Raw genomic sequence first — 14,913 nt, 5'->3', positions numbered from 1 at the left:
TGTTAACAGCTTAGAATCGTTAATAAAGATGTACAATTAGCATGGAGGGAAGAAACACGAACACATGAATACATTTTTGTTTCTGTTAATAGTTTCTACATAAATTTGGCTACAGACAAAATTCTAGCATCTGCAGGGGAGGGAAGTCACGAAAACAAGCTTCATTTCCTTTGCAAATTGTTTTTGTACATGTCTTCACTTTTATATATGTATTCACTGAACTCTGTCAACAAACACTTCACAACACAGTTCAACATGGGGAGGAATTCCTAGAGACTACAAGAAATTTGTGGCTCAAGGTCTTTCCTCACAGCTTTACCGTAAACCAAAGATCCATGAATTACGTTTAGATAGACCTGTCTAATTTATTCCGTGTTTCTTCAGATATGGTTCATAAGCTAGGTCATCACATTTAGAATATGGACAAGTAAAAACACGTGCTGATGAATAGGACTTTATGAACACAATACTACTAGATAACTGGTCAATTCAACATAGTTGCTAGACGTTATTGTCAAAGGATCGATAACATGTAGTCTTCACACATTGTGACCACAAAAGCGCTTTGCTGTAAAACATAAGAACATCATCCTTGACAACATAAATGGTACTTTGACAACAAAAGTAAACACAGGGTGATTAACAAGTCAAGTACTTACAGGTTTGTCTTCCATGGTGATAGTGATCAGTATCAAGTCATTCACCAGCAGCAGTTTCTCTACAACACCAGTCAGACCGCTATGTAAAGGTGTTATGCCAGTCATTTGATTGGCAGCTCAGGGGTCTGTCGTGTGGGCTTCCCCAAAGACAGGAAAGCTCTCATGTATCTAACAAACACACAAACACACATACACACACACACACACACACACACACACACACACACGCTCCTCGCAGTAGAATTTCCCATTGGCCTATGGCCCAGACCAATAACAAAACCTGCCACCAAGTATGTATGATGTCAATCTAACCATCCATCTTATCACAACTGAAATAAAACATGTCAAACTCAAATGCACGGATGTGCATACATCATTTCCCCTTCAAACCAAAATCTGATAAAAGCTGTTCCATCATCACGTTATATTAACAAACGATCTGAACTGCTAACAGTTTTAACGTTGACGTCCCCCAACGAGGCATGAAAGTATATGCACTCACTTCCTGTAAGTCGCTCTGGAGAAAAGTGTCTGCTAAATGACAAAAAATGTCAAATACAAATCAAATTGAAGATTTGAATCAGCTTGTAAACTGCCTCTATAAAGTGTAACATTGTTGACTGTGCGTGATAATCAAACCACTAAACCAAGAAAGGTGATGAAGGCAGGAAACTTATCCGCAATGTGACATAGTATGCTGGGGCTCAGACGTCACTGGATTGATAGCAATTTCTTGATGAATCACACTAACAATGCAATGCGACACAGATCCTCATGTGAAGTAACTTGTATTCTAGATAAAACATATTGTCCATGCACACATTCTAATACGCAGAAGACATTATGATCAGGATAAACCCACGTAGAGAACCTGTAAAGTAAAAGTGCAGCATGTGCACAGTTGTACACATTATGATACTTACCCTGTTCAATCAGATGACAATGAGAAGTATGAATTGAATAAGAGAGTGCTAAGCTAACCTAAAAGTGCATGCTAAGCATAATGAGGACCAATTCGCTTCCTCCCCTCCAGAGACAGTCTCTGTGTTAGAGATGAAAGGGATATGACGCTACAGTAATCCATCTAAATGCCAGCTACTAAAGCCATTCATGCAGGCGGCACTATCGATCCAAATACTATCGATCCAAAGATCCATGAGTTATGTTTAGATAGACCTGTCTAATTCAGAGTTTCTTTTGATATGGTCCATAAGCTAGGCAACTGGTCATGTACATTTTTAACATCACATTTAGAATATGAACAAGTAAAAACATGTGCTGATGAATATGACTTTATGAACACAGCACAATACTGGTACTGGTCAATTCAACACAGTCTGTAGATGTTATTGTCAAAGTAGCAATAAAATGCTACTTCATCTCTTGGTGATGGAAAAGCAGTGGCAAGTGGAGCTATTGTCTGGAAAATGAGTGTGGAAAAAATGCAAGTACTATTGACATGGCCATAGATACAAACCATTTACAATTTATCATACTACAAAATGATCAAGTGAATTCATCCAGTATTATTCTATTTGGATGGTAATCTAAGTTTTTTCCACTAGCAATTACAATGTATGATTGTGGTATAAAACATACTTTTTGTATTTGGTTGGTTGTCATTGTCTTTCTTCCATAGAGTCAATAGCAGAACTCAGATAGAGACAAGCATGGATTCTACATATGTAGGATCTTAAATTGAACTAATTTGCTACAGCAGGAAAATAATCCTGCAGCAATAAGAAAAGGGAATTATTATGTGGATTATAATTAATGAACAAGCAAACCCCAGAAATTATCTGTGACCTTTATGCACATAGAGAACATACAATAGAGCTCAATAAACAAAATACACGTCATTCCAACACACTTCTGCAATATTGCCACCTGTCTATCGAACCATAGAAGAAAAATAATGCTACAGTAGTTTAAAAAAAAGTCTATCTAGATAAAAACACATGTACTGCAGTTGTAGGTGATTAGAAATGTGTGACTATTAAACGACTCAAAATACTATATTTATTTGTGTAAAGCATGATTTCGTGAATACAAAGTGTAGAACATCAAGTTCAACAACAAGTTCTAGAGACATGGCTTTAGATAACGGAATGACATTTGAGTTAAAGAAGATGGCCAAAAGTAAACATCGAAGCTTAGATGTTGATCTTTGTAACATCTTTGTAACATCCTTCAACATTCTTCCAGGAAAAACCTTTATCATCTAAAACCTACATATACACGTAACTGCCAAAAACAAGGAAATGCCAACATAAAGTGTCTTAATAGGGCGTTGGGCCACCAAGAGCTGCCAGAACAGCTTTAATGTTCCTTGGCATTGATTCTACAAGTGTCTGGAACTCTATTGGAGGGATGTGACACTATTCTTCCACAATAAATTCTATCATTTGATGTTTTGTTGATGGTTGTGGAAAATGCTGTCTCAGGCACCATTCCAGAATCTCCCATACGTGTTCAATTGGGTTGAAATCTGGTGACAAACACACACACACACACACACACACACACACACACACACACACACACACACACACACACACACACACACACACACACACACACACACACACACACACACACACACACACACACACACACACAAACCCCCTTTGCTCCTTTGAGACCCCTCTTTAAAAGTCACTGAGATCTCTTCTTCTAGCCATGGTAGCCAAAATGAAGGGCAACTGGGCATTTCTATGCATGACCCTGAGCATGATTGGATATTAATTGCTTAATTAACTCAGGAACCAAACCTGTGTGGAAGCACATGCTTTCAATAAAATTTGTATCCCTTATTTACTGAAGTGTTTCCTTTATTTTGGCAGTTACCTGTATATCCCCTTGGGATTTAAGGTCAACTTCAAGGACATTCAAAAGGAGAAAAAACAAATGAAGACTTTATTTGTATATATACTGAGTTTACAAAACATTAAGAACACAAAACATTCTTTCCATGACATAGGCTGACCAGGTGAAATCTATGATCCTTATCAATGTCACTTGTTAAATGCAATTCAAGTCAAACAACTGTATGAAGGGTTTGAGACAGGTTAAAGAATGATTTTTAAACCATGAGACAATTTAGACATGGATTGTCTATGTGTGCCATTCAGAGGGTGAATGGCCAAGACAGAAGATTTACAGTAAGTGATTTTGAATGGGGTATGGTAGTAGGTGCCAGGTGCACTGGTTTGTGTCAAGATCTGCAATGCTGCTGGGTTTTTCACACTCAACAGTTTCCCGTGTGTATTAAAAATGGTCCACCACCCAAAAGGAGCTCCAGCCAACTTGACACAACTGTAGGAAGCAATGGAGTCAACCTGAGCCAGCATCCCTGGGGGGAGGGTGCAACTCCATATTAGGAAGGTGTTCCTTATTATTCACAACTCCCCCCCCCCCCTTTTTTTCCCCCAAATTCGTGATTATGATCTTGTCTAATCGCTGCAACTCCCCAACGGGCTCGGAAGATGCGAAGGTCAAGGCATGCGTCCTCCAAAACATGACCTGCCAAACCGCGCTTCTTAACACCTGCCCGCTTAACCCGAAAGCCAGCAGCACCAATGTGTTGGAGGAAACACCGTTCAACTGATGACCGAAGTCAGCCTGCAGGCGACCGGCCCGTCCCAAGGAGTCGTTAGAGCACGATGAGCCAAGTAAAGCCCCCCCGGCCAAACCCTCCCCTAACTCGTCACGGCCGGTAATGGCACAGCCTGGGATCGAACCCCAGGGTGTATTGACACGGCAACACTGGGAAGTTGTTCTTAATGTTTTGTGCACTCACTGTATCTTTCCACCCTATGAGGTTGGAATAATACTGTGAAATTGTGAAAATAATGATAATGTCCCTTTAGTGTAGGAGCTGTTTGAAAAGACCAAATGAAATTTCAGCCTGTTTTGGTAAGATGGCGTTTTGGCCTGCCTGGGGACATCTATTGGTTAATAACCCACTCAGACCACTCCCCGATAGTCCTAGCATCATTTTTGCTTGAGAAATGGCTCTTTGCTAAGAATCTATTTTTGTTTCTTTTTGACCATTTTAAATAGAAAGCAATCACAGTAAGGTACTTAATTGTTAACAAAAAATGATTTATTTGCTGCATTGGGCCATTAAATTTGGTTCTCTTTGGAAAAAACATGCACCATTTCGAGAGGTAAATATTCATATGTAATAACTTGCAGAATTGTAATAGTACATTGTTATTTAATCTTTATCTTGAATGGAGAGTTAAATGTTTTGTTCAGAATGGTCAAGCCCTGACCATAGAGAGCCCTTGTTTCTCTATGGTGTAGTAGGTCAGGACGTGACTAGAGGGTATTCTAGTTTATAATTTCTATGTTGTGTTCTAATTTTTATTTTCTATGTTGGTGTTTTTGTATGATTCCCAATTAGAGGCAGCTGGTAATCGTTGTCTCTAATTGGGAATCATATTTAAGTAGCTATTTTTCCCACCTGTGTTTGTGGGATGTTTTGTGATTGTGCATGTGCACCACTTAGTCACGTTTCGTTGTTCGTTTATTGTTTTTGCTTTAAGTTTCACTTTTGAAATAAATATGTGGAACTCAACATCCGCTGCGCCTTAGTCCCGTTCTTACGACAACCGTGACAAGAATGTGTTTTTCTTTGCAACACTTGTTTAAAAAAAAAATCAAGTACAAGACACAATGAGCTAAGCCATAACACAAAGCCTCTCAACCAATGGCAGCCTATTCTGTGGTGGAGAGAGAGCAGCTACCCCAAGACAAATCCTGTTGAGCTGGCAGTGAGCCAACTGGTTTACAGTATTTCAACAGGATGTGGGCACTACGCCCCTGCTCCTCCACGCCCACCTTTTCCTCCACCCCTCCCTCCCTCCCTCCTCCCAACCACCTGTGCAAGTCTCACAGGATGCAGATCCCCAACCCCCCACTCTCACAAACACTAGCTACATCAACAGATATACCCAAAACCACGCTACCAAGGTGTTTGGGTAGTTTTACACTCCACAACTTCGGCAGTGATGGTTTTAATGAAAATATTATTCTGAATTTCCTGGAATTTGTGTTGTGACTTTAATTAATGACCGTTTGAATGATACACATTTCAAACTGTTCTTGAATAACTGACAGTAACTGTATGATCATAAGTATGAAATGTTTCTACAGTACATTCTTCCTTGCAGCTTGTATAACTGCAGGGGGAAATCAATGAAATAGCCTACACATGAAAACAAATAAAGAAAGGTTGCAGAAAGTTGATTTCTAGATAATCATTATTACATCCTGCCTTGTTTATCCTGACTCTGGAGAAAGGGCCTCATTATTATTAATACAGTGTTCATCATCAGACACAGATGTTGGAGCTCTGTGTTTACATCCCCTCACATACACACAGGGAATGTTTGGTTTTTGGCGGGCAATTCTGATGTGCAAAGCAGTACAAATAAATCCATCTAGCAGGAATGGTGACCTTTGCCACAGCCAGTGTTACTTTAGAGTTCACAGTACTGCCTGACTGGCCATGTGCCTGGCAGACAGACAACAACAGCCCACCACAGGGTCATCTCCTGCCACAGGGGTCACTCCTTCTTTCCTTCCTTCCTCCCTACCTCTCCCTCTCTCTCCCTCCCTAAAACAATGACCTCACTCCTCTTACCAATCCACTGATTGTTTTAAATACCTTCCAATCTCGAGTGCTTGACAGACTGCTGCTCCTTTTTCCCATAGACTAAGGAGAAACATGTGAAAAGAGGGAAAACAAAATGACCGTGGCAAGAATCATCGGGCCCTCTAGCGAGCCTGGAAGTCGAGTTCATTCAGGCTTTCAACCAATATTGTTTTAAATGACCGAAAACAATGACAAAACCTTTGTAATTTAATAAGGCTCAGAGAGAGAGAGGGAGAGCGCGCAAGCGTACAGGAAAAATATCAACATTTTTGCAGAAGAATTGTTGATGGCAGAAATGAGAGGAATGGGATGATGAAAAGGGTTGCCAAGGTGAAGGAAGTGAAGGAATACCTCAACACCTAATACCGTAGCTCTGGTGAAATGAAGAGGATGTAAATATTGACATCTGTGGATATTGATGATATTCAGCCTGTGGACTGATCATTTATTTTTTATTTTGCCGCTCTATTGCATCACTCAAATTCAATTTTACATATATATATTAATATTTTTCACATTTACACTTTTAACATTTACTCTAGAGTAATAACCAACATCAGAGCATTCATTTGTCTCTGTGTCAAATTTTCTGTGTTCCAATTTTTCCATTCAAAATGTCATGTTTTCCACCTCTGTGTTGATCATCCATGCAGACAGAGAGTGCATCCAGGTTATATTAAGACAGAGCATGGTGTTGACATGCAGAAGCTCTGTGACTCATGTGTGCCGACCAAAGCCACAGTGACACGAATGCGACTCCCATACACTCCCTCGCAGGGTTGTGTAGGCACTGCACAGAGATAGAGCTCAACTCTGCTTAAAGCTCACAAATGAGCTTTTTGGCACACTGTCATCGACAAGCTGTAGATTTCGCTGCACGACAATAAGTCCTGTAATGCCGGAGACTAACAGAACAAAAGAGATTGTCACAGACATAAGAGTAAGGATATGACCTCAGACTGGAAAGGAAGACAACAGAAGAGCATTCTTGTGTCAGGCAGTGGGCTAACAGAATCAGACAGAGATACAGAGATGAAGAGGGTAAGCTTTACAAATAGAGTAAGTAGGCTGCCAGACTCATGCTTTCAAACTAGTTAAGAGAAAAGTAGGAGCAGGGTAAAACAAGTAGTGAATGAGGATGCATGAAGTAAGTTAGAGACAGGCCGATGAGTGACTAAGAGAGTATGTCTAGATACTGTAAAAAGGAACTGTTGAGGCCCTTTGTTCCACTAGGAGCTGAAGGGATTAAGTCAAGTAAGGTTAAAGTACAGTAAGGATTAAATCAAGTATGGATTAAGTACAGTAAGGATTAAGTCAAGTATGGATTGAGTACAGTAAGGATTAAGTCAAGTAAGGTTTAAGTACAGTAAGTGGGTGGGTTTGGTAATAGGAGGTTGACTGGGTTGGATATGTGAGTGGTTGGTCATTGGTCAGAGGGGCTCCGGTTCCTCTCCACATGTGATTCAGCAGCTGCAGAGGGAAAACGTTGACAGGCGGGGTGGGCGTGGCTGTAGCTGTAACTAGGAGGAGATTACTTATACTATTTACTGAGTTCCCAATCAGGCAAACCCTGCCACACAAAATCCAGTTTTCTCCACCTGGAATTTGCTGCAAAACAGGTATAATTTAATAAGGTGTGTAACATGCATGTCATCACCACTATGAGAGCAGGGCCCCCCAGAGAGTAGACGCAACACCTGGGACCGAACTGGGTGCTTTGCTTTGCTCTAAATATGGAAAAGGCATCTTAGAAACTCTAAGAAACTTTTAGGAAATGAAAGAAAATGCAGACATGGGTTTGTTGACTAAATTGCAACTACTCCCAAGACACAATGGGTAATTTGATTTTTGTCCCTTTTGGCCCTCCCAAGACACACTGGTTCTGGTAAAGAATCAATGCCATCGGCTGCCTGCCTGTCTGCCTGGTGCATGTTGGACTGAAAATGTGCTGCTGTTGAGACAGTCGGACATATAGGCACAGCTGAGGCTCTTGATGTGGTTCCTATGCCCCAATTTTCCCAGTCAACTACAGAAAAAAAGTACTTTTATTACATACGTCTCCCAAGTCCTCTGATGCATAAGAGAAGAGGGCCACACACAGTGGCAGGGCTGATGAAGACATGACACTGGGTTATAAATGCTATCACTACACAGGTCTGAGGGTACAAGTGGATCACACCTACAAGTGGATCTAGAAAGGTGGTTTCATTTAAATGGAACTGGACAGGAAATGCTACATTGAGGTATTGACTTCCCATTTAATAAGCACACTGGTATCCCATCACCAATAAATTGTAACAACAACAATTGTGAAGATAAAACAACAGTGTTTGGAGCTGACAGGAACTTTAAATAAGTCATTTGGCATGATATTCATGCCTTTGCCCTTAGATAAGAGCTGATCATTGAGTCTCTTTAGAGTGACACTTGAGGCTGAGAGAACTGAAATCACACTCCGTGGCATCATATTTTCTCACCACAGAGAGAGAGCACTCCTGTGCTGGTGTATTTTGTGTGAGGGACTCACCGTGTCCAAACGGCAGCTGCACTGGCTTTACCACGCTCGCGTCTCATACTCCTGCAGAGCTCTATATGCTTCACACAGGAAATCAGAGGATCCAACAACGTAAGGAGGACACCTCCAAGCACACAGCACCTCCAAGCACACAGCACCTCCAAGCACACAGCACCTCCAAGCACACAGCACCTCCAAGCACACAGCACCTCCAAGCACACAGCCGAGCCAAGCACACAGCTTTTAAACAGGGAGTTTTTACTGCAATGTGATCTGAAAGGCCTCGGTACTACAATGATTCACTTCAATGGATGTCTACTCTTTGACACAATTAGTGCTTCCTTCGGTGACATGGTACTGCCCAGATAGTCACTAACTCACACTTCCTATAGGCCCCCCACCTTCCCTGTTGTTTTAACTTCAACCCAATTCAGACGAGATGTGAGTAACTTAGTTTGTTGAAATCCATTTTGAACAATTAAAAAGTAATGAATGACCACAGGATGGGTTCCCAATGAGCATTGAGTTAACTGTCTGCGTGGGCCAGCCTCCTCAAGGCCTGAGGCCACATGGTGGGGTCACTCTCAGTCACTCTCAGCCTGGCATACTACAGCAGATCACAGATAGTCTGATGACGCAGTCACCGGGGTGATTTAGGAGTCTTGATAATCTCACACAGGCAGTATAAAATCTCCAACCAAAACAGAGCAATCAGTATCGTGCCTGTAGCGTTTTGTGTGTGATAGCTTTTTGGCACTCTGTCTCTCTTCACACAGTGAAGTGAAGGGAACACAGTGAGAGGCAGGCAGGGCAGACGGAGGTGGGTTTGGCATGATAATGAAGTCTGATTTCACATGGTGAGTGATAATGGCAGTGCGCATCACTGCCCTGGATAGTGGGAGAGGAGGAACGAAACACCCAGGAGAGAGAGAGAGAGAAAAGAGAAAGAGAGAAAAGAGAGGAGCAATGAAACACCCAGGAGAGAGAGAGAGAGAAAAGAGAGAACAGAGAGGGAGAGAAAATAAAGAGAGAGAAAAGAGAGAGAAAAGAGAGAGCGAGAGAAGAGAGGTACAAGAGAGAGAGAAAATAGAGAAAGGTACAAAAGAGATAGCAATAAAAGTGGAGGAAAGAAACACCCAGGAGAAAGAGATAAAAGAGAGAAAGAAAAGAGAGAGATAAAAGAGAGAAAGAAAAGAGAAATAAAAGAGAGAGAGAGAAAATAAAAAGATCACGATAAAAGAGAGAGAGAAAAGAGAGAGGGGAGAATGACTGAGATTGGAGATGGAGGGAAAAAAACAAAAACCCTAGGTCTGAGTTGCAGGGTCTTAGATTTCTCCCAGCAGCGCAGTCCCATCTATGGCTCCCACTGGCTGGGGCCCAGTCAAACATGCCTTTGTGCTGACGTGGGAGAACTCTGGGAACATGTTTTTTTCTACTCAAGGCTGTGATTAGAGATGTGAGTTTTCGCTGGTAAGGGTAACTCAAATGCCTGGAGGGGTGCAAACAATCCCTTAATGATGCCAAAAACAAAGGTGCATGTGTGAAGACTTTCTCATGACAGATGAATTATATTGCCTTTTGATTGTTACCTCATAAAAACGACCTATTTATTTTCCAACATACAGTTCCTTTCCATCAGGTGTACATGAATCGACATAATATCTAGACGCCATAATGCATCAAAACATAGGTTGTTTGATGTACTGATTATTCGACAATAGTCATGAAAAGTAGTGGTATTCTTAGTCATAACCCCCTGACAAAAGTGCGATTTCATGAATCATTGGTCGTGCCCGAATACCCATGCTAGCATATTACATACTTAAACTGCATAGTGATTTCGTCGTTTGATCTAGTAGAATCAAACGACAACCGCTGATAATCAGATACATTGACCTGCTGTACCGAAATGAACAATTTGCGTGAGTCAACACAATGGCGCACGAGGAGTACTATTTTCATAGTGTTTCATAACACTTTATTTTTTCGCATACTATTTAGTATGCTAGTATGGGTATTCGGATACAGTCAGTAAATTTGGAAGACTCTCTTAGCTTAACTCAGAGAACCATAACATGTTTCCATAGGTTGTTTTAATTACATTTAATAACCCCAATTGGTGCTGTAAGTGACTTACAGCGTCTGCTAAATGACTAAAATGTGAAATGTAAATAATATTGTCATAAGGTATGTTTTTTCTAATAGTTTTGTTTTACTGTAGGTAATAGAAGTAACTGAATCTCCTAAAAATAAAATAATGCAATGGATTCAAAACCAAAACAACCTTATACAGAAATGAAATGTTCCAACCAAATCAAATGTATCTTCGACTGTATCGAAATAGGTTATATGATAGATGTTGTAGATATTGCATCATATGCTACTATGTCCAGCCAAGAGATTCACTGTCAACATTGCCTCGAATTATAGATTCAGATTCATCGGGAAAGTGAAGCATACAGTACACTGACTAAATAAGTGAAAGCATGCACATGTAGCCTAGGTCTACCGAAGATAAAGGCAGGAGCCTATAGAACAATGGCTTCATATCTGCAGCAGATGATTACGCACATGCTATAAATTGCTATATTGATTGATACAATGCGCATCAATGACACATATGTGAAAGAGGAATTGTTTCAAAATATGTATTTTTCTATTGATGTTTCTTAGTTCAAGAACAGGATAAATTGAATTAAATTAGATACACCTATATGCTGTAATAGTGTTATAATGAAGCGTTGAGACATTTAATTGACAACTTGTTTTTAGAATGCCATACATGAGTCCAAATCATGAATCATCAGTTAAAAATATCTTCGATGCGCACACTCATAGCACAATCAGCCACCGTTGTGATTTTAAGGCATCAGCAGTTCTAGATCACTAGACAAAGGAATGTCTAGGTGCGCATTGTCATTTCAGTGTCCTAGGCACTATATACAAACGGCTGTATCACTGCATTAAAATGTCAGTATCACTCGAAGCGCAACGCATATTTTTCAGAGATCCTCTCACTGTGTACAACCCACGGAGAACGTTAGATTATGATTTTGTTTTTTTTAAGGCTATTCTATTGTGTCATACTTTTAAGTTTGGAAATAGCCAACGCATGACGCATTGTATTCCCAGATAGGCTTGTGCGGCGTGGAGAGAACACACTCGGATGACACATTCTTATTACATTACAGCATCGCTCAGCAAACGTGGTCGCAGCCTATGCAGAGCAGGTGTGTAGCCTAGAGTAGCCTAACGCACGAATGATAGCCGCTTTCGGTCGGTGATTTCAAGATGAGGACAAAGCCGCCAAGTCACTGCACCAATACGCCTATCACCACCGTCAATAAAACTTAAACAAAAACACTGAATATGAATAAATTTATGGTAAATAGGCGAAATATGTATAATGCCAATAATTCCTTCCACATTGTTGCCATTACAAAGTGAGCAAAGACAAAGCACGGGGACTTTGTGCGTAAAGTCGCAGCCTTTGTTTACAGCAGGTAGGCTATCGTTTCTCCATCCACATTGCTGTAGGATATGGACTATTGTAGACACATGTGACCTCAATTTAACCTGAATTATGTCGGACTATGTAAATATGGAGAGGGGGATCACATCCCCCCGGTTTCATGGAAATATGTGTTCTGGTTCTTTAAATGGCACAATCGAGCCAATTGAATTGGCTGCTAAACCAAATAAGGCTCGCAGTCCTTACACAGCCAAGGTTTATTGTGGATTAATTGGGGATTGTGTAGTGTAATGGCTAATCGTTTTTACATGGGTGCAGTTCAGTCAATTGCACAATCAAACAAATTGCTTTCATTACTCAAAAGCAGCACATTGTGCTGTTTAAATGTGAGAGAATATTTTTCAAGTTTGAGAGGAGTAAAAACTAGATTTTATTAAGAACAATCTGCTTCGTCGCAGGAGCACATGGGGTAGCTTAATATATTATATAATTAGTAGTTAGCATAATAATATCTTACTAGGTTAACTAATCATAATCATTAGTCTATTATAATCCTAATTATAGTAATCTTTAATGTGTAGGCTATGCTCATTTCATGTTTAATTACATTGAAAAATGTGAATCTAGTCCGAATTAATTCATGATGAAAGACATGGAGTGAATTAAGGGGAGAACTCGGACAGGCGGTCTTTGTCTTTGCCATGACCCCTTAATAGGTCAAGGCCTTTGCAAGTGACAGCTTCTTTTCTCTCAGAGAAAACAAGAGCCATGCCTGACACCGACCCTCACACCGACGCGCCTCCTCTTCCTCTGGGATAGCAATGCATTTTGCAGTTGCAAAGCATTAAAATCGGAGGGAGTAAACACTATACTGACTCCGATCATAACAGGATGTGGTAGCCTTACGATTCACTCTTAAACAGGGAGTATTCACACTCCAAACAAATCGCTACAGCCAGACGAAACATCTGAGGCACACCGCCAAGCATTAGAGATTAAGGCATGTATTAATTGGGAGACATGGCTTCGAACTCCAAGCATTAACAACCGACTCACCGTACAAGTTAAGTACTCCATTCGCCGTTATAAACATATGATAGTCTACTCGAGCACTGCACAGGAATTAAATAATTAAGCCATTCGATAACACATTCCAGTAAATTTGTTGACATATGCATGCAGCTCACCTTTTAACTTTCGCTTTTTTTCTTGTAATCCAGCCCTTTTGTGCGTTTAACAATTTTTTTTCTTCACATGATGACTTCCTTGCAGTTTCCTAAAGCCCCCGGCTGCAGGGAGAAAACATTTGCTTTACACTATTCGTTTATTTCTTTTTTATAAAAATTACGTTTTCTAGTTATAAAAATGGTTATTGTTCTTCTTCAGCAAATGTCAGTGTGTGTGACGATTTTGCGCAGCGTGCTGCTCAGTCTCCGCTGTTTGTTACACTCGAATGGAACGCCTACTCCCAATTGCTACATTGTTGACATTCGGCCACTGACGTCATTCTATCCCTCATTCACAACATTACGCCGTGCAGATTGCGTTGGTGCCCCGGGCAGTAGCCACATACTCAAAAAAATGTCCTCAGTTGAGGTTTGTGAATAGCTATGGTGAGTACGCACAGCGCGACCATCCATCTATTTGTTCAGCAGCCCCTGTCTGTATGAAACGAATCTACCAGGCATTTAACGAACATGCACCAAGCTGCAATGATGGGCATATAGTTACTGTTCCATATATATATATATATGTGTGTGTGTGTGTTTACTGATATCCACATAGCCAAAGACACTGAAATAGGCCTACATGGATATTTCAATACATACTAAATAAAACATTCAAGTTGAAATAATAAGTGAAATTCAGCACAATATTTACATTTAGGAGACTAACTTATGTTGATTAGTTTGCATAGGTAGGGTATAAGCAACTTTTTAAAGCCTCTCTCTGTCTTGGCCTGTGGAATAAATATATATTGTTTAACAAAAGATGATATCAAAACAAAACACCCCCCCCCCCTTTGAACTTAATACAATACTTAGAATTATAATGAAACAAATACATAAATATAGTTTTTCGGTTGAGTTTTCCTTTAAGACTGCAGAACTGGCAGTGTACAAGCTGAACGTTTAACCGCAGAAACAATATATGTTGTCTTTTTTTTATTGTATTTGACACATACCAAAAGCACAAACATGCATTTAAATGACTAGACAAATGACTATAAACATGATACATTATCGGTCATGAAGTGACTCAATGTCTTTCATGTGGCAAATAAACAAACTTGATGGGAGCGTTGCAACCAACATACGAAATGAGTACCTTTTGCATCTCTTTAATATGTTAAGTAGAAATAATGTACCAATATTGAATTGTAAAAGCCTGTTATATGAAGTGAAGATCCCTTTAATATAGATCTCATGGAGCATTCAATAAATCTGATATTCAATATTAATGAAGACTTGCTAAAGTGCCAAAATTCAGCATTCATGCACCCTCTGTGACTTCTAGGAAGATGTTAACCCACTAACCCTGAAAAATCCCTAAAGTTTTCATCATCATTGTAAATCCATAGTTATTTCACTGCTTTGACAGTCAT

General features: G+C 40.2%; 1 protein-coding gene across 1 annotated transcript in view; it reads right to left on the bottom strand.

Annotated features, from left to right (window-relative positions):
* LOC135506063 (transcription regulator protein BACH2-like) overlaps positions 1–13,753 on the bottom strand; it is a 124,650-nt gene extending 110,897 nt beyond the window's left edge. Inside the window, exon 1 of the mRNA XM_064925443.1 lies at positions 13,496–13,753. The gene's annotated coding sequence lies outside the window, so the exon portion shown is untranslated. The remainder of the gene's footprint in view (positions 1–13,495) is intronic.
* Positions 13,754–14,913: the final 1,160 nt, after the last annotated feature.

The sequence above is a fragment of the Oncorhynchus masou genome, chromosome 19 (genome assembly GCF_036934945.1).
Source record: "Oncorhynchus masou masou isolate Uvic2021 chromosome 19, UVic_Omas_1.1, whole genome shotgun sequence".
NCBI lineage: Eukaryota > Metazoa > Chordata > Actinopteri > Salmoniformes > Salmonidae > Oncorhynchus > Oncorhynchus masou.
Note: the sequence above shows the minus strand (reverse complement) of the source record. Positions and strands in the feature narration are given on the sequence as shown.